The sequence below is a fragment of the Micrasema longulum genome, unplaced genomic scaffold, assembly GCF_059751315.1.
Source record: "Micrasema longulum isolate JH-2025_06_02 unplaced genomic scaffold, ASM5975131v1 h1tg000534l, whole genome shotgun sequence".
Lineage (NCBI taxonomy): Eukaryota > Metazoa > Arthropoda > Insecta > Trichoptera > Brachycentridae > Micrasema > Micrasema longulum.
In genome coordinates this window covers 638,419-663,947 of record NW_028277730.1, presented here as the reverse complement: position 1 = coordinate 663,947, position 25,529 = coordinate 638,419, and the positions used below count along the sequence as shown (strand labels likewise).

The 25,529-nt window shown below is 32.3% G+C and overlaps 1 protein-coding gene across 3 annotated transcripts in view; it reads right to left on the bottom strand.

The window, feature by feature from the left end:
• The window catches only part of LOC148280806 (uncharacterized), a 171,896-nt gene that overhangs the window by 49,322 nt on the left and 97,045 nt on the right, over positions 1 to 25,529 (bottom strand). The window lies entirely within an intron of this gene.

Genomic DNA, 25,529 nt, shown 5'->3' with positions numbered 1-25,529 from the left:
AAAATAAAATACAAAATACTATTCATTCATAATTAAAGCGCATGTACCGAATTTATTATTGTAAGATTCCTAGAAAAATAATATGGGACTTTCCCGACTACAACAACAACAACAACATTAATCCATTGATTTACGGTACACTTGCATCCCTTGATTATATTTTTTCTACCCTGTCTTATTATTACTGACGTCGAGAAAAACAAAATAATTAAAAAGTCATTAGCAACTAAGTGGTCCATTCATTCAAGTCGCATATAATTTTACAAACATTCTATGGCATTTGTTTGGCCCTGATTTGTCGAAACTTGTTTAGGGGTGAAAGTCCAATTATTATCCAGGTAAATAACTTTAAAACCAAGAATAACACCTTTATGATAAGATAGGCAGGTAAACGAACAGTTCATCTCATTGTTTAATTCATTTTTTGGATTGGATATCAGGACAACTAGACGGACCGAGCGATTGAATCACGGCAGCTTCTAACATAATTTCCATTATATTTACTTATTTATTTTATTTTATTTGGGAAACCTACAGTTCTACATACATATTTACCGTAAACAAACAGATATAGTGTGTAAACTCAGAACTAATAACAAATTTCCTCAAAGTATACAAAGTTAGTAAAGAAAATATATTACATATTATTTATTAAATTTTACAATACGCCCGAGGGACGCTTACAAAAAATATACAGGTAAGTACAAACATAGTAAGTAATAATTAAAAAAAATAAAAAAAATATGTCAATCGAAGCTAAACTGGCAGTGCACAATGGAGTTTTAGTCCCAACACTTATGTATGGAAGTGAAACATGGAACTGGCAGAGGAAGGATGAAAGCCGAGTGAACGCGGTTGAAATGCGATCTATTAGACGAATGTGTGGGAAATCAATGTATGACAGGGTTACGAATGATGAAATCAGGCGAGAGTGTAAATCTGAGACAAGCATAATTGATAAGATTAAGAAAGGGTCTCTGAGATGGTTTGGTCACGTAGAACGAATGGACGACGAGAGAATGGTAAAACAAGTATATATGGCAAAAATGAACGGCAACGTTAGACGAGGACGACCAAGGAAGACGTGGCATGATCAGATAAACCAAAATCTTAAGTCTGGTCATGTCAAAAGCAGACAGAACCGAAGGGCATGTATGACAAGATGTATGAATGTGGAAGAGGCTAGGATTGTATGCCAGGATAGACGTGTGTGGCGGTCCATTCTCTCTGCCTACCCCTACAGGGAAATGGCGTGATGGTAGTAGTAGTAGTAGTAGAACAACGGTTTTTTGTATACATGTAGAAAAAATAAAAATCATTCTGCTATGCAAAATAAAAAGTGAACTTTACATGGTAAAAAAGAAAAAAATATGGATATAAGAAAAGTGATTGAATTAAAAAGCAAATTGTAAATAACTTGTAAAGAATTTGAACAAAAAAAAATATATACATATAAACGTAAATAAATAATATAAGCTTTTACATATAAAAATGTTATTGTCATGTACTTATATATATATTTCTCAATAATCAAAGAAAATATGATGGCGACAAGCCAAGCCAGAAAAAGCAAATCTTTTTTCTTTTTCTGCTTCAAAAGAAGACAAACTCCATTTCTCAAACCAGTGTTTACAGCTTTTTATTTTATCGCTCAAGACCAATGAATTGATTGTTTCGTGAATCGCCTGTTCCACGATCCAATTTTGGAACTGCTAGAAGCTGATCAACTCCAAGTCCTGATACCAAAATTAGCAGACGATCGACAGTTTTAGGACCAGTTATATCTTCAATTAACTTGCCATCCCAATGAATCGTTAAAGGCAAATCAGGTTTGAACTCCCTTCTAATCGTAAGATACTCTGCTATTGATTTTCGATTTTTAAAACTCCGCCGACAATATTATATACAGTATGTTTGTGGCAGGAGACGAAATTAGCCGTTTGATGAAGTCCTGGTGTAGAGCTTAGTATGGAACTGAAAAACAATTGGAATGCTGACGAAATGCGATTTCTCAGGCGAATGTTTGGTAAAACTATGTACAATAGGTGCATAAATGTCGAGATCCGCACATTCTGTAAAGCTGGGACAAGCTTTACCGACAAAATAAAGATAGGAGTTCTGCGTCGGTTTGGACACTTTGGATGATGGAAGAACGGCCAAAAAGATTTACGATGCGATGTTGATGGGTGCAGAAAACGAGGAAGACGAACGAGACAGGCATGACTAAATACAACAAATACTTGAAGATGGCATGTCGAATGTTGGAATAATCGGCGAGTGTGCATGAGCAGATGTATGAATTTAGAGGAAGTGTCAACCGTAAGCAAAGACACTTTCCCAGCACATACCGCAGACCGCATCTGAGGATATAAGTCTCCTTGGCGGTGCCGACGCACACGGAAAAATTGATAATACAGCCATTTTATTAAGAAAAACGTTTTCTACCAAAACTACGGAAAAACTACCGTATTCTACCGTAGTATACAGTAAAGTACGTTTCTTACAATAAACTACTAATATATACCGGCATTACATCTTTAGTCACAACACTACCGTATTCATTTTGTGCGCCATTAACGTAGACCCCGTCAATATATTTCATGAAGGAGAGGATCATTATACAGGCAGTGTCACGATAATTCTTAAGCTTTTATCTTCGCATCACAGCACAACACGCCGAGATTAAAATGTTTATTGATAATACAAACTCTTTCAAGTTTTGCTCAATTATTTACTCACTTTATTAAAATATACATAATAGGGTTGTAAAATTTATTACAAACTTTCTATTTTGTAATGACTTTTACTAGTTGCAGATTACATTTAGGGCCCGAAATCCAGAAGCTTAAAGTCCAAATGATAACCACTGTGTTAGTCAAACAAACAGCTATTATTTAAAAGTTGAGGGTGTTAGTTAAGGAATTAGGTAAGAAAAAGATCCAATGGAGGACTTATATATGGTCTTACAATAGATTGCAAATAGCAAATAGTTTAAATAAGGTAAGATAATTTTAAAAATATAATATGCTGTTCCTTGATCAACACAGCACAAACTATGGCTTGTATGCACCAATGTCCCGATTGTGTCGTATTGTAAACTCGAGACAAGATCTGGACTTAGTGTAAGTCTTTATAGATTTAAAAATCACTAAGATCGACCGATAGATCTTGTCTTGAGGTAGTAATTTATTTTTTTGCCCTAGCTTTAATTTTATTTAGTTGTATTTGATTTGATCAGTACCTGTATTTACTATAATAAATTTTATTTACCATCGTTAGAATGGAATGCATAAGTCCGTCAATTAAATAATTAAATAAAAATAAATAAGATAAAATATTTTGAATAAATTTTATCGAAGTATTTTATTTAGTAGGTATAAGATTAATTTGTTTTTTTTTGTTTAGTCTACAACAGCACTTAACGAATTTTTGTTTTTGGTTACATATTCTTTCAATTGTTAATCGTACTTTTTTTATTGATAAGGTATATTTTTTTTCTTTCTAAGAAGGTAAGTAGTTTAAAAAAAGGACCAACAAACAAATACGCCGTTTCTCCGTAGAGGTAGGTACAGAGAATATAACGCCATTCACTCTGTCTTTCCATACAGACATCGCTGTCCGCCGATTATTCCGTCTATTGACTTTCATGTCTTTCTTGATCTTCCTCGTTTTCTACATACATCAACATTCGCATCGTAAATATTTTTACCTGTTCATTTTTTTTATAATAGGCTATTATCATGGATTTTTTTATTAGCTAATAAATTAATTTGAAAAATCACAAGACAATCGGTACTAATCTTATTAAAATCCGTTAAGAAATAAGGGAGATATAAAGGATTAAGGTCTAGTCATTTGAATATAAATAAAAACAGACAATTCATGACGTCACCAAGTTTGACGTCATCGTATGCGAGGATAGTTTTTACGTAAAAAATTATGATTCGAGTAGAGTAAGTGGGATGGGGTGACTTTGTTCAGTTTCGAACTTCAAACCTTCGTAAAAGAAAAATTAAAATTCTTATTTTTTAAATGAGAAAATATTATGTTGTGTGAGCGAGAAAATAATAAAAACTTTGTGATCAAAGTCAACCCTTCGGAGTGGGGTCGCTTTGATACATCATGATTTTATGCGTTTGTTTTGAACATTTCATTTTATTTTTTACTTTAATTAGATTAAAAATATAAGTATACAACGTATACAACATTACTACTAAATACAATTTTATATTAATTTAATACATATATTTACATTAACGTTTCGCTTTACGTAAAAAAAAAACGATTCTTGTGTATAAAATGGGGAGTGACGTTTTACAATAATTTGTTTATTTTATTTTTAATCGGTAAATATTTTTAGTATAGCAAATAAATTATAAAAAACGGTGTTTTAAGTCAATGCTACACAAAAAAGAATTATAAATATAACTTTTCACTTCTTTTTTAATTATATTATCCATCCTCCGATAGTAAATTACTTGCAAAAAAAACACTCAGGTATCAGCAAATTATGATTAGGCGTGTATTTAATAAGCGTTTAAGTCGAATCTCATGAAATAATTAAAAATAATATACTTTAATTCCACATAAAACAAAAATTATTTTTCTAATTATTGTAAACCAAAAAATAGAATTTTTATATAAATCAATATCAAAATTGAAAAATATTATGGTGATTTAAAAAAATGTATTTATGAAATATTTTAAATAATTGATAAAGATAACATAATATACCTTGCTTTTTGATGAAATAAAATTATCAGTTAATGAATGTATTATTGTGTATGGGAATTTGTTCATTGACTGACATTATTATCGAAACAGAATGAGAATATTTTTTTGTAGGCCCTGTCTCAAAACTTTTATTCATAAGTTCGAATCATGTCGCTCTCAAAAAAAAGATGTATATAAAATGATCAATTTCAGCTCATTTTAGAAAATTTCTTATTATTCGTTAAATAAAAATTAAAATATTAAAACAATCATAATAATGTACACTCAGTGATATAAGTACCAGTAATGTCAAGACAATGCAAATTACGAAATTACTTGTATCATTAAAAAAAATCTACTGCTAAATTTTAAAAATTAAAAAATATCTTCACGATTCCACTTCAAACTTCTTGAAATCTTACTTGAAATAAAGTTATTTGACAATTTCATTTGAATCGTATTCCGTATTACCATTAAAAAAACAGTAAAAATTGTCCGAAATTTATTAATGATCAGTAGTTATAGAGATAAATATAAACAATATATCCGCTGATCAAAGTCGCCTTACGATTTAAATGTCGCCCCATTTTACGGTCGCCATTTATTTCAAGGTTGGCTTGAGAGAGGGAAAAAATCATAGACAATAATACGCGTCGTTTCAATCATTCAACATTTCAAACAAATGCACGATTCGTGGTGTACTGTTGGGTGGGTTTGGATGATCGAATTTATTACCAACCGAATAAAAACGCTTTTCAGAGATGTTGAAAATAGTAAACGAAATTTATGAATGAAATTATTGATTATTAGAGCTTTTATAAACACTAAAGGAGTCTTTGAGAAATCCTTTATATGTACAATATGTTAAATCCGATATTCCTCCCGGGTGATAATACCCTATTCTGATTACGGATTTCAAAATATGTTCACTTATCGTAAATAGTTTTATTTATTATTTATTTCTTATTTTTTTTACAGAAACATACAGTTAACAATGATTAAATCACACAATAAGTATAAGGTTTAAAGATAGACCAGCAAAGATTCTTTAAAAAAAAATTAAGAAAATATTCTTAAAAAAAAATATGCATGTTATAGGGATTGAAGCTGTTTAATGAGTACCCGAATAAATAAAAGAAATTGAAATATTTTTAATTGTCTCTGTCCAGGTTCACTGGGGTAAACTGTCAGTAAGATCGCAGTGAGGCAAGTCTTGCTGGAGAGTGTGATTCGATAAAATACTGCGAACGCCCAGTTGCATTCCACCGGCAAGACTACTGACTCGTCCAACTCGTTAGCATCCACGTCGCGAACCCTGGGCAATGGGATCATACTTATAACGGCGTGATCACAGCGGATAACGAGAGGACGAAAGGCGAGTTTCTGGCGCCTCCTAACAAAAACCAACTAGCTAACGGAAGGCATCCCCGAAAGAAAAATCCACCAGAAAAGGCAATGGAAAACCACTCTGGTCATCTTTTCCCGGGAATCACTATGGCGAGTACATCCAATAAGCAGTTATCCTGGCTGCGGAATACAAGAGTAGCGCAGGACCAAGATGCTTTCGCTGTAGTGATCGGCAACGTCGGGGGGACCTGACAAGACACCGGAAGAAGAAAGAAGATTTACTTTATCATTTCAACTTTATTTGTCTTTTCTGCAGATGAAATTAATCAAAACGCAAAATTAAAAATTAGATCAATTAATGATTCACAATCGAATACCATTGAACTCAATTCTGACCGTGACAGTGAAGTCCAATTACTCCTTCGTCAATGTTATACAATATGATTCAATGCTGGCCAATCATAAAATTGAAATATTACCGAATCGACAATTTCAAAGTAAGTATTTGATTCATAAAATTATTTGAATCATGAAAGGTAATAGTGTTATAAGGCAAACATCTGAATTATAATTTCGGAACATGAATAAAAGTTTTATCTCTCTTTTGTCACAAAAATCAAGAGTAAAAGTGCTCCCGCTACATACCCAAATACCGTGTTAAAGACCAAGGGTCTTCCCATCGGTTTCGCTCACAGTTCATTTTTATAATTTCACTTTATAAACTGCAATTATATTAATTGCTGTAATAACTATTGTCGTCAAAACATTATTTCTACAGTATATCAAAATATTTGTAGACAAGTAGTAGGTTCCTATAGGGAGGTAACCATGCTTGAAAAAGGAAATATAAACGTCTTTGGATTTGTAAACCTATAGGGCTTTTGATCTGTCATTGGATGATTTACCAACAAAGATGGAAAATATTTTTAAAAAGGGTAGTCTCGGCATTTTTAGGGATTTTGGACTGCCATTGGTCACTTAACATTCACCATTCTACCTGTGTTTAAACATCTACTTTTCCACCTGTTGACTTCTGTAAAAAAAAAGACCTGAAACCTTTACCGATTAAGGTAAATTTAATTAAAATAATGATGAGAAATTATATATCATAAGCTCTGTAAATGCCAAGGAATTGAAATCCGGTCATGTCTATAAACATTTAGACACACTAAAAATATTGTTGATTTATAAAAATTTTAAAACCGATTTTTCGTCTGTGTTGATATTGAAAATTGAAATATGTGGTTTGTTTTATACATGACATGTAATATGTGGCTACTACCTATATGATATTTAAAATAATAGTTCAGCTGTTTATTTCCCCTTAACCTTGGAATCTGTGCCACTGTGCGATATTCATCCAAACCTCACGTTTGAGCGTACGGTCCACACAACGCGGCCCTAAACAATGACACGGTGGTGCAAAAGGCGCTAAAACTTGACCCAGATTGAAAATAAACGCGTCAGGATTAGATCACGGTAGTAATTGGTAAAAGAGAAAAATCACGAACTAGTGAGCTACCTTGCATTTTGCTTAAACGTCATAAGAATGAGTTGAGTCAGGTCAAAATGTTTATTGCTTGCTACGAACGTTGAATGAGCATGACGTCATTCTTATTTTGATTCGCTAACTAATCACGTATTGCAAAAATATGTAATAATTGTAAGTAGTTCGTATTTCACAATAAATCAGGGTTCAAAAATATTATGATTCAGAATTATTCTGAATCGGGTTGTGGTCCTTAGCTATTGTCTCGGACTCACGGATCAAATGTCCGTGGATCGAATTCTACTATGTTTAAATCATTAAAAAAAAAACTAAATGTATAATCATAACAAAATATTTTCTCAAAATTTATGTAATATACCCGAGTACCTATGTAATAGATTTTGCTTCTTATGCGTGGTGTAGTGTTTTTTTCTTATGTTTTGTCGGCCTCTTGGTGTAATGGTCAGCGCGTTTGCCTACAAAGCAAGAGTTCTCGGATTCGATTCCCGACATGGTTGACATTTCAACCATATTAAATAAATATTTTATAAAATGTTTATTTAATATGGTGTTTTCTCTCCAGAATATTTCATAGTCCCTGGACTGGTACCTGAAGCGTAAGACTGATTATCTTATCATCATAAGATGAGATATAAATAATTAAATTGCAACTTCCAACGTCACACCTAGCCGGGTATATCACGGGAACAGCCGGGTCAATCCAGTTAATGATAATAGATTAACTGGCAGGTTAACCCAACCTTGTCTACAAACATTTGTAAAAACTAAAAAAAATTGGGGCTTTATTTGATCACCATCAAACTCTTATCCACGCTCAATGGTGCATAGTGCACTGCATCGGTACACTAAATGGAGTGTATTTCGATAATCTGTTGTATAAAGGTCAGGTGACCAGTCTTACGCTTCAGTTATCAGTCCAGAGACAATGAAGTATTCCATAAATTCACCTCTAAAATAAATATTTCAATTTGACCATATCAAGAATCGAGACCGCAAGGATGCTAGGAAAATAAGCCAACCCTTACATAAGACGCGAACTCTTTTCAAAACGCTCGTCCAAGATTCTGGTTTTACAACAGTATTTTCAATCCATCTTGATACACCGTATTTTATTAAATCCATAACAAATTAAATTATTCAAAGCCTAAAAACAGTTGTGTAAGTCAAAATCTGACTGGCGACTCATTGTCTGAAAATTATTACTTAACATGCAAAAACTATATCTGTATGACGTACTTAAACCTGACTCATTAAAGGATGACTTATCATATTAGATAATGTTACTAATAGTTAACCAAAAAATAGTATTATGAATGAATGAGGGTATTTACCTTGATCAGCTGTTTCATTCATACATAGATTCAAACTTTAGCTACTTTCATTGAACTCGACAAAACGGAGCAGACCAAATTATTAGTAATATGCATAGTCTTAACCAATTTGAATGAAATTAAGATGACTCATGAGTACTTTTGTTTTGTATCTTGAACTCGCTTTCGGTTTATTGGTAAACGAATTTTCATCTACATTCAAAATCGTTTTTTTTTTATAAATACAACTTACAGGTTGGCCAGGAGGCCTAATTACAGTGCTGAATTACAGTTAAGAATACCCAGGTTGAGAAAAAAAAACCATTTTGTGAATCTCCTTCTAGAGCGAAGCAAGCGTCTTGCACTCCACAGAGGGCGCAATATATAAGGGTCCATCTCATAAAACGGAATGCAAGCATTCCTTATGACCCATCAGATATTAAAAAGTTGTTTTGGACTAAAAACTGACTACAACGAGCAAAGTTTTAATATAAATAATATAAATGTACATAAATTAATTGCTTACATAAATACGTTGTGTTTAAAACTGTCTGAATATGTTGTTAATTATCTCTGTTTATCAAGTTAGTTTTCTTTGTTTATTGTCAGATGTAAAAATATTTTTCAAAAAATAGTATATTGTTAAGTGTCCTCAGTGAGGTCACATTATTTTTATTATTAATTATAGTTTCTAAGAGAAAAAAATACGAATAAATAAATAAATGAATAAATATAAAATAAAAAAAAAAAAAAAAAGATAATATAGTAAATAAATCAATGAAATTACTTGGCTTCATTAACAAAATATCCTCAAATGTTACTTATGTCTGTACTATCAAAAAAAAATATTGTTCAACTGTTTGCCTTCTTTTAGAATATGCCTCCTTGGTCTGGTCTCCATTCTTTGTAAATCGCATAAATCACATTAAATCAGTCCAACATTGGTTGCTTCGAAAAGTAGCGTGGATTCTTAGACTAGAGCAAGGTAATTATTTTTATGCTGATATAGACAATATAAAGTCAATGTTAAATATTTCTAGTCTACAAAAACGTAGAACCAATATTGACACCATATATAATATGTTTGGCACACTAAATGGAATAATCGATGTGCCATCATTACTGGGACAAGTGAAATTCGAGAAACAATGAAGTACTGTTCATCGATCAGCATAGCTATGGCCTTAATTCTCTTATTACCCGTCTTTGTCGTATTGTTAACTCAAGACAAAATCTGGATTTTTTTGGTTTAAGTTTATAACGATTTTAACGAGCACTAAATAAATAGTCCAGATATTGTCTCAACGTCCCAAAACAATATGAATTCTATAAATGAAAAATGTCCGTTAATAAATAAATGACAAATATTATGTAATATGTCTTGTTTATATATCAAATAAATTATTCACCTCAGTTCATGTCGATCGCTGTCATGCGATTTCTGAAGCGAATATGTGATCAAAATACGTAATTACAAATATATCGAAATGCTGTTAACAAGAGGATTATTAATATACACACAAGATGAGAATGTTCGTGAAAAGCATGAGTGACGTAGAAAAAGCGAGGTGTGCTTGTAAAGTCATTGTTGAATGGGGTTCTATCCTCTTTCCATACCCCTAGAAGAAAAATGCGTGACGTATGTTGTTGTTGTGGTTGATACTTTAATTTCTTAGAATTCAAGTTCGACATTATATCGGAAGGCATAGTAAATGGACCAATTTACAACATACTAATGACATTTTAATTATTTTGTTTTTCTCAAATTTTGCAAGGTAAAAATAATATCAAAAAGGTAGGTAATAATAAAAATGACAAAGGGAAGTTTTAAGGGATGCAAATGCATCAGGCAATTAAAGGATTAAAGTTGTTATTGCAAGAGGGATAACCAGATTTTTTCTTGGAAATTAACAAAAACAATTTTACTATTCCTTAGAGCCAGTTGATAATATTTGCTATTATCGTGAATTAAATGTATTTTGCAGAGAAAGAAAAACAAGTATTTACCTGCATAAGAAGTGAGTACAAAGTCTAAAATACACCTAAGTCGCTTTAAATCTCTTATGGTGAAAAAAATCTCTTATTTTATTTATTTTTGCACCACAACAAGCCAGGAGGCCCAATGACAGTGGTGAATTACACCACAGAACACCCAGGCTTGAGAAAAATTCCATCATTTTTGTGTTCTCACCGGGAATCGAACCCGGAACCTTCCGTGCGTGAGTCAAGCGTCTTGACCACTACACCATGGAGGCCGCCTTATGATTAGGGTTGTACTGTAAGGTTACCAAACGTTTTTCAGACATTATTTTGGCGGTCAGGAACTGTATTTCATTTAATTATTTTATTGGGTAAACAAACAGTTTGTACAGTAATATTTACGTTTTTTTTTTTGTATAATGAGTGTAGGCAATCATGCACACACAAAAAAAATGTTTACACTTCAGACAATAATTTAAATTATGTTGATTATAACTGATGTAAAAAATAAGAAATGAAAAATATGCACATAATAATAAAATTAATTAAATATCAAATTTCATCTGATAAATATAATTTCGAGAAGAAATAAACGGGACAAAAGATTGTATTTTTTTTCCACGATCATTTTTATATATTTTTGTACCCTAACAACTTTTTTTTCAAATTCTATACTTGAAGAAGCCATGAAGATGGACCAGGTGGATTTATCAACAATATTTTGAGTTTGTCCAAATTTTTGTAGACAAGGATTGGATTCAACTCCCTAGGGAGTTGTTAATATTAACACATTACTACAGATAAGAAAAGCATTTTAGAGAAGGTAATATAGAAGTCTAGGCATCTACAGGGCTTATGATCTATTGTTTGCTGGTTTAAGTGGCCACTTTACACGCACAAACTTCACAAACATCGTGAAAGAATTGAAGGAATATAGATGTTCAAATATGGGCAGAATGGTGGATGGTTACACAGTGTGTAAAGTGGTCTCTTAAACCAGCCAATGACAGGTCATAAGCCCTGTAGATGCTTAGACTTATTTATTACCTTCTATAAAATATTCTTCATCCTTTTTATATATATATATTTTTTTTTTAATAAAAATAAACATTAGCGCTCTCATAATTTGCCCAAATTTTTCAATTTCGGTGGCCATTTTCAACGAGTTGTAAATAACTCACTATTAGAAAATGGAAATCAAGTTGGGGTAGAGTGGGGCTCGAATCTCGGACCTCTGCTTGTACTAGGAGTAGGCTCAATATATGAAGGGTCGGCAAGCCAGAAATATAAGTATGCCTAATGTTGCAATCGGTTCCTATATGGGCAAATGCCTGTTCTAAGAAACCGATTTGTTGCGGAAAAATATGGTTTTCGAATATGTTTCCTATAAATAAAAATAATATTGAAGAAAAAGAAAAACAGTTATAGCTCAAAAGAGAAGAAAAGAAAAAAAAAATTACATACATACATATACACATACATACATATATACACACATATACATACATATACATATATATACACACATACATACACAATATATATGTACATGCGAAAATACAATAAATTTATATATGATTCAATGGGATAGCATAATATTTAGACTACTATCCTCAATAAATTCTCAGATTCCTTACTTCCAATGTCTGTCAACCAAATTTTTTTTTTTTTTTCAGTACTGATGGTTTATCAGATTTCCAAAATGACGGTATCAGGTTGTATAGTTTAGGTCCGTGAGTCCGCAACGCTAGCCACGGGACCACAACCCGACTCATATATGTTGTTCAATTATATGTAGGTTACCAAAGAATCTTGAAATATTCATACAAATACACACAAACAAATCCATTTTTCTTTAAAGACCATTAATTGAAAATAATTCTTTTAACTTCTCATTGTATCGGTCTTACAGTTCCAAAGTTTGGTTGTAAAATCATGCTTTCAATTTGATAATTTGATGTAAAACGTGTATGTCGGTTTGGTGTAAAACTACTTTATCAATTCAGTAAGAGAGTAAAAGCAATCATATAGTTCGATAGTTCGGTGAAAAATCAATAAAATCTCGAAACGTGTATTCTTTGAACTGCATCGAATTTCACCGTAAAACAAGCTATTTTGTCTTATAGGGGACATAAAGGGTAGTTTTTTTTCACGATCAAATAATTCCTAAAATATGACCTTATTTGCAGTTATCAAAAATTGAAACGTGTTTATGATGAGTGTCAATAGGGATGCTGTAAATCACGACGGTTCACGGGGCCCGGTCGGGAACCGAACCCCGGTGTGTCGGATGTGAAGGCATTATATTTGTAGAGCTATTAGAACCAACTTAGGATATTTGATCAACAAACTGAGAAATATACGAAAAACTCGTAATCCCGCCAATGGTCCAAAGATCCTTCAACTAATAAGCTCTGCTTTCCCTGTTTCAATTTTTATTTAATTCTAATGACGATTGATTACTTACTCACTTCCAATATCTATATTTGATGATGTAAAGGGAACTGCATTAAGAAGAACACGAGTACATAAATCTAGGTATTCCCGTCCTGTATAAATATCAAAATATATAAGGTGTCTAAATATTAAAAAAAAAAAAAAAAAATGTTTTATTTGTGTATCAGTTTTCAAAATATTATAATTTGTCGCTTTGTTTTTATTTACCTTTTCGAGAAAATATGAAAAAAAAAAAATATATTAATAACTTACATAGCGCCATTTACGTAATAGATATATATACCTCCAAGGCGCTTTACAAAGTGACCATGATTATTGATTTTAATTTTGTCTTTTTTTAATTTAATTTATTTTGTAACCATATGCTATTATATTATTTAGAAAAAAGGTGGGTTTTATGTTTTTTTCCGAAACATCATTGCCCTCAATGTCTCGCTTTGCTGAGAGAGCATTCTATGCTATCGGACCTTCGATCGTAAATGCGCGTTCACCTTATATGGAAAAATTAGTACACAAAACAGTAGGAGTAAAAAAATTAAAATATAATAAATAAATAAAACAAATATAATACGTGTTGAAATATATAAAATACAGTAGATCGTAAAGATAATTTTCGAGAACTTTCAGAATTTATTTTCTTTGAATATTTTTGGAACATTTTTCGATTCCGATTAAAAGTTTTTGGAATAATCAGGACGACGATATTTTTATTAAGGTTGAAATTGTTTTTTTTTTTTTTAGTTTTGTTATTTTTATAAGTACGAGTCTATCATGGTTCCCATAAAAAATTCCAATTACATATATACGCAAGTCAAAAAACCTTATATTCATTATTTTTTTTTGTAAAATCAGGTTTTCTTTTTTTGGAAATGACAGTAAATTCATTTACAATGTTTCATTCAAATTAAGTGCTGTTTTGGATTTATGATTTTTTGTGATAATATCATTGTATTATACCAATATGGCACTGTATGCACAACAATTAACATAAATAAATACGCAAATAAATAGTTTAATAAGTTTTCCCTCTATTGCAACAAATTTAGATGTAAATAACTCCCAAGTGAGGAAAACCAGCCTGCCTACAAACATTTGGACACACTCAAATCACTGATGCAAAGTTATCTTCGACTGCCTATAAAGTAAAATTGAAATTTATATTCGAAAATGCGTATATTCGTATAAAAATTTCAAGTGTTTTCGTCGGTGATCAGTATTTGAAGATGTTTGTATATATGAACATAGAAATTTGTTTAGTCTCCCACCAGTCTGACGATGTCGGTCACGACGAAACCCGGTCACTGGTAAAAAAATTATAAAATAATTAAAAATAAAAGTGGAATAAAACTATACAGAATTTTTACTATTATAATTAAAATGCAGTTTCACCAAGAAATGTCAGTAGAAAAACTCAAACTTATGTATGTAAATCAAAAAATAAATATAGATGTTTAAACATGGGCAGAATTGTGAATGTTACACATTGTGTAAAGTGGCCAATGACAGGTCGTAACTCCTGTAAACGCCTAGACTTCCATATTCCCTTTTTTAAGGTACTCTCAACGACTGTTTGTAAGCCCTGCCTTAACTTCTATATTACCTTCTCTTAAATGTTCTTCATCTCCGTTGTAATATTTTAATATGTTAGATGTATTATACAGTTTTAAAAAAAAAAAAAAACTTTTATAGTTTTGTAAACCAGGAAAAATGTTGACTGGATCGGAAATCGGAATAGCGCCAATATTTGACAATCTATGGTCAACACCTCAGCTAGAGTTCCCAAATCCGTCATTCGAATGTTTGAACTAAACAATAGAAAAAAATAACAAGAAATTTCGTCCTGGCGCACGCGCTTCGTACATTTCCGCCACCATACCTTCTTCCGCTGTTATTATTACCGACCATAATAAATTCCATTATTTGTCTTTGGCTAATGTTAAAATGTTGCCATAGGGGGAATCGCGAGACATTTGTCTCCATGGTCCACTGCCCACCGCTTAAATTCAAATTCACAATATCAAATACACCATGATCGGTCTGACTATACGACATTTCTTAGGCATCCAAATGTTTACTAACTGAGATGGATATGTTCTCATTATCACTATGGCAGCATCACCTGCATGGCATGTGATGTAAATGACCTTATTATTCATTTCACTACTTTTTTTATTCTTAAAAGCGTTTTTTTATGTATTTATTCTGCTTGTGTAAGAAATGGTTTTTGGCGTATATGTTGTTGTGCTATATTTAGTTTTAAAGGTGCTAAACTTGCTTTGTTTGTTTGCTGTTCTCAATATGTGTTATTTTTTAAATGTTGATATTATTTATGTCCCGAATTGAGTTGCTGTAACTCCTGGGAATGTAATTCAACGTATTATACTTGTAAAATACTTTGTGTTATATGATTTATAAATAAAAACAAAATATATACATAAATGACAAAAAAATTAATACACTTTTCTTTTTTTTTTATGTTATAAAGGTCTATGAAAAACTATCCTGTCAAAAATATGTTTTTTTGTTATACCTATTAGTAGTATAAAAAATATTTTTTTATTTGTAATATTGAATTCCCGCAAAACGGCCATTCCATTGGCCACGCCCCTAATACGTCACGACTCATGTTTATTTATTTCTGACCACTTAAATTTGTTTAGAACATTATCACAAATCTTGATGTCACAACTATCAAGGCCAAACATGCCGCGTTTTTCAAGTGACGTTCTTTTTCAAAATATATTTTTTTAAATGTATGTATGAAAACATTTCTCCACAAAATACATATTCCATTCCTGCAAAAACGGTCATTCCATTGGTTACGCCTCTAAAACGTCACTATTCATGTTTATTTGTTTTTTTTTTAAACTTTAATCGAACTTCATCGGCGCATGCGTTGGCAATGCCCGAAGTATGTATATTGTCTTCTCCTTCTAGCCCACGATTCGCCGGTATGAAGCGTAGTCTATCTTTCTCAAATCACAGTTTTAGCCGATATGGTGTGTTAAATATAAATTCAGAGAAAAATATTGTGCAAAACAGAATATGCTCGGTGACGATTGCGCATGCGTAGACTAGATGGTCAGGAACGGTCTGTTTTTTGTAAAGTCTACAACATAACTACTTTAAAAAATATTTATTGTTTCTTTTTTTATTTATTATATAAACAAACTTCTATTATATAAACATTTATATTAATAACAAACTTCTATTATATAAACATTTATATAATAGAAGTTTGTTTAAACAAACTATCACACCGTTTCCCCGTAAGAGTAGGCAGAGAGGATAGAACGCCACATCACTCTGTATTTGCATGCAAATCTCGCTTCCTGTACATTAATACATATTCTCATGCACGTGTGCCGATTATTTCGACTTTAAGCGTGTCCATCTTTAAGTATTTATAGGATTTGGTCATGCCATGTCTTTCGCGGTCTTCCTCTATTTCTGCATCTATCAAAATTCACATTGTAAATATTGTTAGCCGTTCTTTCGCGGTCCATTCGCTCTACATGTCCAAACCAACGCAGAGTTTCTTTCTTGATTTTGTCGATAATGCTTATCTCAGCCTTACATAATGTACGAATATATACATAGTTTTACCACACGTCCGCCTGAGAGATCGCATTTCGACAGCATTCTGCCTACTTTCAGTGTAAGTCCATATATTGGACCAGGACTCCATTGTAAACTGCTAATTTTGCATCTTGCGACAAACATTTATTTACCAAGGTTGATTTGAGTTCACCGTTCACTCTGTTCCCGGCACTCACTCTCCTTTTAATATCTTTCTCAATCATTCCATCCCTAGTAAACACAATTTCCAGATACAAAAATTCCTCTACTTGTTTTAGTATACCCATTCACAGTGATAAAAAAAAACACATATTACAAAAGAGTTTTAAAAATTCAAATCAAATGAGCATTAAAAATTACGTATTATGGATAAAACAAGCTTAAAAACGTGGACGCACGAATCTCGTCATTTTTGCACTTTGCACCTTTCATACATCGTTTTACCACACATTCGCCTGAGATATCGCGTTTAGACAGCATTAAGCCTACTTGCATTATTGTTTGTATATCGTGCGTGTATATCGATATCTGGACGAAAGAACTGAAAGGCTTAAGAATGGGAGCGAAAATGGGTGATTTAAAAGTCAATTGTCTTTTGTTTGCTGACGATGCTGTACTCCTTGCTAATAACAAAGAGGAACTGCAATTCTTGGTAACAAAGGTCTACGATGTATGCAAGAGAAGCGATTTGCTGATGAATGTCCATAAATCGAATGTGATGGTTTTTGAAAGAAATGAAAGTATGACTAAATGTGAAATCACTGTGAATGGAGTTATACTAAAACAAGTAGAGGAATTTGTGTATCTGGGAAGTATGTTCACTAGGGATGGAATGACTGAGAAAGATATTGAAAGGAGGGTGAGTGCTGGGAACAGAGTGAACGGTGCACTTAAATCGACCTTGGCAAATAAATGCTTGTCACAAGAGGCAAAATTGGCAGTTCACAACGGAGTCCTGGTCCCATCCCTGATGTATGGGAGCGAAGTATGGACTTGGAAAAACAGGGATGAAAGTAGGCTGAATGCTGTCGAAATGCGATCTCTCAGGCGAATGTGTGGTAAAACTATGTACGATAGATGCACAAATGTTGAGATCCGTACATTATGTAAGGCTGAGACAAGCATTATCGACAAAATCAAGAAAGGAGCTCTGCGCTGGTTCGGACATGTAGAACGAATGGACAGCGAGAGAACGGCTAAGAATATTTACAATGCGAATGTTGATGGATGCAGAAATAGAGGAAGACCGAGAAAGACATGGCATGACCAAATCCAACAAATACTTAAAGATGGACATGTCAAAAGTCGGAATAATCGGCGCGCGTGCACGAGAAGATGTATGAATGTAGAGGAAGCGAGATCTGTATGCAAAGATAGAGTGTTGTGGCGTTCTATACTCTCTGCCTACCCTTACGGGGAAACGGCGTGATGGTTTGTTTGTTGTTTGTTTGTTTGTTTGTTTGTTTTGTATTGTTTTTCCAATTCCATACTTCGCCCCCTTTAGAGTCCGCATCAAAACTCTACGATGAACTGATAGTTTTACATATTCACAAAGTTATTGAGCTTTAAATAAATTTTTTTAGAGATAGTTCTCCTTTTCTGTTGTGAAATCTATCAATTCTCCATTCCTTTCGAATTTCAAACGATGTGAGAATAAAAATGTGGAAGAATTAGGGTCCATTTGTTCGCAAATATGTCATAAATTTGTCTGTTTTGCCTAAACAAATATTTGTCAAAGGATATGATATTCGGTCGAAAGTTTAAACAAAAACTATCCTACTCAAATACCAAACTGTTGTTCCGCACTAAAGAGGTTCGAGTTACACTTTTGATTGTAAAAATAAGAAGAAAAACAATTTAAATTGGGTGGTGTAAACAAAAATTAGGAATATAACTACAAAACTTCAAAAACGTCAACAGATGGAAGAGTCGAAGGAATATACACGTTCAAATATAGGCAGGATGGTGAATGTTACACAGTGTGTAAAGTGGCCACTTAAACCAGCCAATGACAGGTCATAAGCCCTGTAGATGCCTAGACTTCTATATTCCCCTCTACAAAAAGTGGCTTGGTGGGATTTTAGTTTTAGTAAAAATATAACAAGTCAATTTTTTTTTTTTTAAATTGTAAAAATGTATAATTATAAAATCTCAAATGTTCTTTATGTCTGTTGTAATATGTTAATGTATGTATTAAATATAATATAAATATGTCCCTGCGAATATACAGGCGTTCATTAAACCATGTCACATCCGAAACCACGATGATCAGTATGAGCAAGGAGACATATTAGCACATTAAAATATTTTTTAGAACGAATTTTTTTTATTTTTAAATATATATTAAAAAAAGCAAATGGGATTTTAGTTTTAGTAAAAATATAACAAGTGAATTTTTTTTTTTTAAATTGTAAAAATGTATAATTATAAAATCTCAAATGTTCTTTATGTCTGTTGTAATATGTTAATGTATGTATTAAATATAATATAAATATGTCCCTGCGAATATACAGGCGTTCATTAAACCATGTCACATCCGAAACCACGATGATCAGTATGAGCAAGGAGACATATTAGCACATTAAAATATTTTTTAGAACGAATTTTTTTTATTTTTAAATATATATTAAAAAAAGCAAATGGTTGTTTACTTCTGCAGCGGTGAAACAAGAAGGGGAGAGTCTGATACTGCGCCGCGCTCCTCTCACGTTTCCTCTGCAGAAGTAAGCAACCATTTTTTGTTTTAATATTTAATTTTTTCTTTGTTATAAATATTTTTAAAATATGATAATATGTTTTCTTGCCCATACTGATCATCGTGGTTTCAGATGTGACAGGGTTTAAAGAACACCCTGGATTTGTATAGATGTGTTTATGTATGTTTATGAATGCATTACAAGTGCCCCGACTGGATTGGATATGGATTGTCAAATATAATGGTAAGCTGCGCATAATCGATTTTATACACGGTTCGACCCTGGTTTACAGGCATGGGTCGTTCCTGATTGTGTCACTATAAACTGTGTCTCAGTTTTAAATAAATGTATGTACAATGTTATTTATCAACAAAAAATAGTTGGTTAGAAAACGGTTGAAATTTATGTTAATCCCAAAGAAATTTCTTCTGGACGTAGTTATAGATATTAACATTCATTTGTGTGTAGCCAATTTGAGTCGCGCGACATTTGAATGACGTCATCATGCTTGCAGGTGGTCTTCGCTTTGTTTATTTTTTATTAAGTCGAGACCCTGATGATGAATGAAGAGAAACAATCGAAACTAAAGGCCTCGAGTGAAATATGACCCATTCGAAAAGCAATTCATATTATTATGTTTACGCATAGGTAAATATGTGTATTAAGTATCAAGTTTATTGTTATTTTAGTTCATGAAGTTTGCGTGGGCGATATAGAAGGATTTTGGCTGGTTTGATATTCTTGCACAAATAACTATTTAACTGTATAGACGCCCATGATAACCTTAATGTACCTCACCGTAACTTGCGTACCAATGCTGTCTTCGCCGTGGGAAATTATAAAACCAGCATCGGATTCTTTTCCTCTGTGCCAAGGATCCTCAGAACAGTGAACGAAATCTCATTAAACGATACTGTCGATGTGTTCCTACAGCAAAGGCAAGCATTCAAGAAGCAAGCGGTGTTGCACTTCTGACTCGCAATGACACACTTGCCATGTCCGCCTAGATTATGCCATAATTATACTTTTTGTAAATTCAAATAGATTTTAAAATTGAAGTGTTATTATATACATACTTATAAAAGCCAATTTGTTAGGGCATATATTGCAAATTCAAAGCACCAAACATCTAAGCATTAAGAGTAAATACTTAACTCTAAAAAGGCTCAATTTGGGCTAAGGCTCAGCACAGCACAAATATAAGCTACATCTACGATAAGCTACATCTACGCTACATCTATCGAAAAATAGCTCAAAACTGTTTTACTTATAGCATTAATAATATTGACCTCAACTCAGTAAGCACAATCCGAGATCTTGGAATCACATTTGACTCACGTTTAACTTTTTCCAATCATTTCAATATTGTTAAAGATAAATCTTTACAAATGCTGGGCTTCATACACAGAATATCCAAGCCATTTAAAAATGCAGCATCAATAATTTGTTTGTATAATTCTCTTGTACGTAGCACGTTGGAATTCGGAAGTATTGTTTGGTCACCTCATTATGTGATTTATAAAAATATAATTGAAACTGTACAGAAAAAAATTCTTCGTTCTTTGTCGTTTAAGTGTAACATGGGCAGAATACTTCAATGTTATGAAGAGCGCTTGGAGTATTTTAAAATTGAAAAGTTAGAAACTAGGAGACAAATTATAGATATGATGTACTTTTATAATATAATTCACAATAATGTTGATTCAGTGTTTTGTGTTCAAAGTGTGTCATTGTACGTTCCCCGTAGGCGCCTTAGATCACCTAATACATTTTACCTTCCAATTTTTACAAACAATATGGCACATTTTAACTCTCTTGCAAGTATGTTTAGACTCTATAACAAAATGGAAAAAAAAGTTAACATTGACATTTATCATGATAGAGCAAATGGTTATAAAAAAAACATTACTATGTATCTTAAATCAAATGCCTCATCCTGATTTTTGTGTATATAAATTAATTTTAGTCTATTTTATTATATCTTATTTGTTTTAAATTTCTCTTTTCTTTTCTTTAAAAAAAATCTTTCTTTATTTTTACCTTTCTCTACATTACTCAAAAGACATTATTTTTCTTAAATTAAAAAGTTAAAATTAAATCTATATCTTTATATAATCACTTTGTAAAGTGCCCTTGAGGTATTATATTACGAAAATGGCGCTATATAAGTTATCCATAATAATAATAGGTGGGCAAACGCGCTGACCACAACACCACGAAGCCGACAAAGGACATAGGTTACGGGGTCGATTGCCGACATAGTTGACACGAAATATTTATATTAAAAGGTGCTTTCACACTAGAATATTTCGTGGTCCCTGGACTGGCACCCAAAGTGTATGACTGATCATCTTACCTCCATGTAGCTAAAATGATCAGGATACGCTGCGATTGGTCTATGCACCAATTTGTGTAGAAAGGGAATGATGAAGATAATTGCGTACTAAATTATTTTTTTGAATGACGAGATTTTGAAAAAACAGTATTATAAAATTACAAAATCCTCTGATTGAATTGAGTGATTTCATTACCTAAGCCTTTAGTTGAGAATAAAAGACATAAAAAAAGATTATGAAAATAAGTACCTACGTACGTATATGTACATAAACACGTTACATAGTCAGAAGAAATAAAGAAAAAAAAAATTAGGGTAATTTATTTTTTATTTTTTAAATTTTGTTTATTAAGAAAAACAACAGCAAAACAAAAAAATATAAACAACATTATAGAAAAAAACATAAAATAAAGCCAAATCAGTTTTCAACATAAATACAATTATAAAAATCCAGTTCAGTTAAATATAATTCATAGAAGTGCAAGTGTGCGAGTTTTTTTTTGTGTGAGGATGCGTGTGTAAAAAAGTGGAGTGTGGTTTTGGTAGGTATGTGAATATGTGTGTGATTGTATATGGGTGTGAGGGTAGGTTTAAGGACAGGGTAAGTGTGTATTTGATATTAGTGAATAGAAACAATTTTAAATTATAATGTAAAAATATATATATATTACTTTTATAATGAAACATAATTTTTTTAATAAGTAATCTAAGTGTTTTGTAGGAAAAAGTATTTGTTGAAGCACTAGGAATTTGTACCGTGTCGCAGTCGGCAGTAGGCACATTTTTATTAGTTTTTGTAGTATGTAGTGCTAGAAACTATGCTGAGTTTAATTTGAGCCCGTCGTCTTTGTTTATGTTATTTGGGTGTCTGTGTATTTCAATTGCCTCTTTTATTATTCGTGCACTGTAATTACTGGGTTTCTGTAAAATTATCGGTTCGAAGGCGATAAAATGTCCGATGTCTATAAAGTTTTCCGCTATTGCAGATTTGTCAATCCAACACACACGGTATCATAAAAAAAACACATTGAAAACAATGGCCGTGAAAACCTTTGTACCTCTTCAAATAATATTTGTAATCTGCAAGCTAAAAAAGAAAACTTAGGTTAAAGATGTAAAATATAGTGTACTTTTTGTATGGAGAAATAAGCTGAGGAAATCGGCTATTTTTATCGTTCACTGAGAACGGGCTGGGCGTTGGGGACATTTAATAAATATTTTTTTGTAGGAAGATATAAACGGGGACGGTTAATTATATTATTATTTATTTTATTTATTAATAACATTTTACATACATATAATGGTGAGCTGTGCATAATCGCTTATTCTGATGATTCGCCTCTGCAATACGGTTCCCAATATGTGATAATACAAGATGCATAATCGGCATTTAATTTTGTCTGAGTACAGACACAAGAGTTCCAGACAGCACGCATTTTCTTTCTATATGCACATAGGTGGGAATTCTTATTTATTTCGCAGAAAATGGCGTAGGTGTAAATATGTTACAATTTCACGAGTGCAATCTCATTTTACATGAAAGGCTTTATGTAACATAACATCCGTTGCATTGAATAATTCTTAAATCTAACCTAAATATATGACAAAATATTATGTATGTACATACGAGTAATATCACGGAGTCCACCTGTATATGCTTGAATAACCATTATGTACTTAATGTTTTATAATATCAGTTGTGAATGAAAGATAAGAGTATGGAGGCAAAATCCTCGAACCAGAAGTGTAAACTGTCGTCATAAGCAAAAAGGCAATTATTTGAAAAAAATCACAAAATTAGTTAAATATGAGGTTATGATCTACTAAAAATTTTTAAGCAATTGATTATAGCAATGAGCAGTTAAAAAAAAATATTTCAGTAAGAAAAACGATGTAACGTTTTAAGTTTTTTAAACAATAACACAATACATATTCCAATCAATTTTGAAGTACGGTGTAATCGGGTGGGGTGGTGCGATTGACAATGTTTGAAATAGTGTATTTGTTTGCAAAAAATCCGTAATTAAAATAGTACTCAAGCGTCTCGATGCAGACATCAACTGAAGGAATATTCCACAAGTCACAGCTTTGAAGACCAAAGCAATTCTTACTCAAACGAAAGACATAACCCCAATAATATAACACATAGAACTAATAAAACCACTAGATCCTCAACACAATGGACAAAGGGATTTAGAGTATTATATAGTTAAAATCTATAAACTGCTTCCACTGTCCATTAAAAAAATATGTTACGAGAAACGGTTCAAAAAGGCTATCCGGAGGAATTAAATAAATGGGTCGAAATTATAAGGAGTTTAAGTAAAGAATCTGATTGGGATACACCAAAAACAAATGTTGACTGTTGACTTTAAGATCGTGTTACTCCAAGCAAAAAATTTAATATTCTTACGTTCGTACATTTGAAAAAAAAAATAGAGACATGCTATTATAATTTCTTTTCCAATATTTATAAAAATAAAAACATGATTTAGCCCTGTTATAGCAAAATAAATCAAAAACCATAAATACGCAGGTCTTTTTACATGCGTGCATCCCCGCTCACTGCCAATAACCGACTGAATCTCTTTCACACAAACACTGGCCACAAAACAGCGCCTCTGTTTTCGTGCCCTCTATCACACAGATTTATTACTGCGTCACATTCATTCTTCGCGTGATAAGTATAAATATTTTTTTGTATTAAAATCCTGCACATTTATACAAATTTTACTTTCCAAATCCAATTATCCTTTCATTCCATCATTTAAAAAGTTTTTTATCGTATGTAGACTAGTGTGACATCACGGACACACAAGAGTTAGAAATGAAAGAAAATTTTAGTTTATTCAACCAGCAATCATCACATATTAAATTAAAAATACATGTCTTTATCACAGGCGGCTCCTGACTAAAACTTTGGCTGTGCTTTTTTTTTACATTGTGTGAACTTGTACGTTAAATTCAATAATATTATAACAAAATGACAAGTCTGAAATGGTAAACGAGCGATAATAATATGACAGCCCGCTAATTGGAACCAGGAACGCTAAATCCGCCATTGTTTTTTTTGCGTACTATAGGCAGTAATATTATACGCACGTTATACGTAACTAAACCAAATAAATTCCTTATAATATTACCTCATTACGCATGTTCACAATGAAGTTCCAAACGAACTTCATGCTTCAAATCTGCGCATGCGTTGGCCATGCCCGGAAGTTGTATATTGTCTTCTCCCTCTCACACACGATTCACCGGTATGAAGCGTAGTCTATCTCGCTCAAATCACGGTTTTATTAGATATTATCTTTTTCATACAGATTCAGAAAGATTGCGCAAAATAGAATATGCACGGTGACGATTGTGCATGCGTGGACGAAATGAGAAAATCGTCCGCTAAAGTCGATCTCGCTGAATTTTTTGGCGTATTGAATATAATATTGCAATGAATCCCAGTTTCTTTATATAACATATCTGTACTATTAATTACAAATTAATTTCTGAATGTTTTTACTCGGCTATGCACCGCACTTATACACATACCAAAGAACGGCATCTGGTCTTTATTTTAAACTATCGGAACAGACAGACGTTGTCCT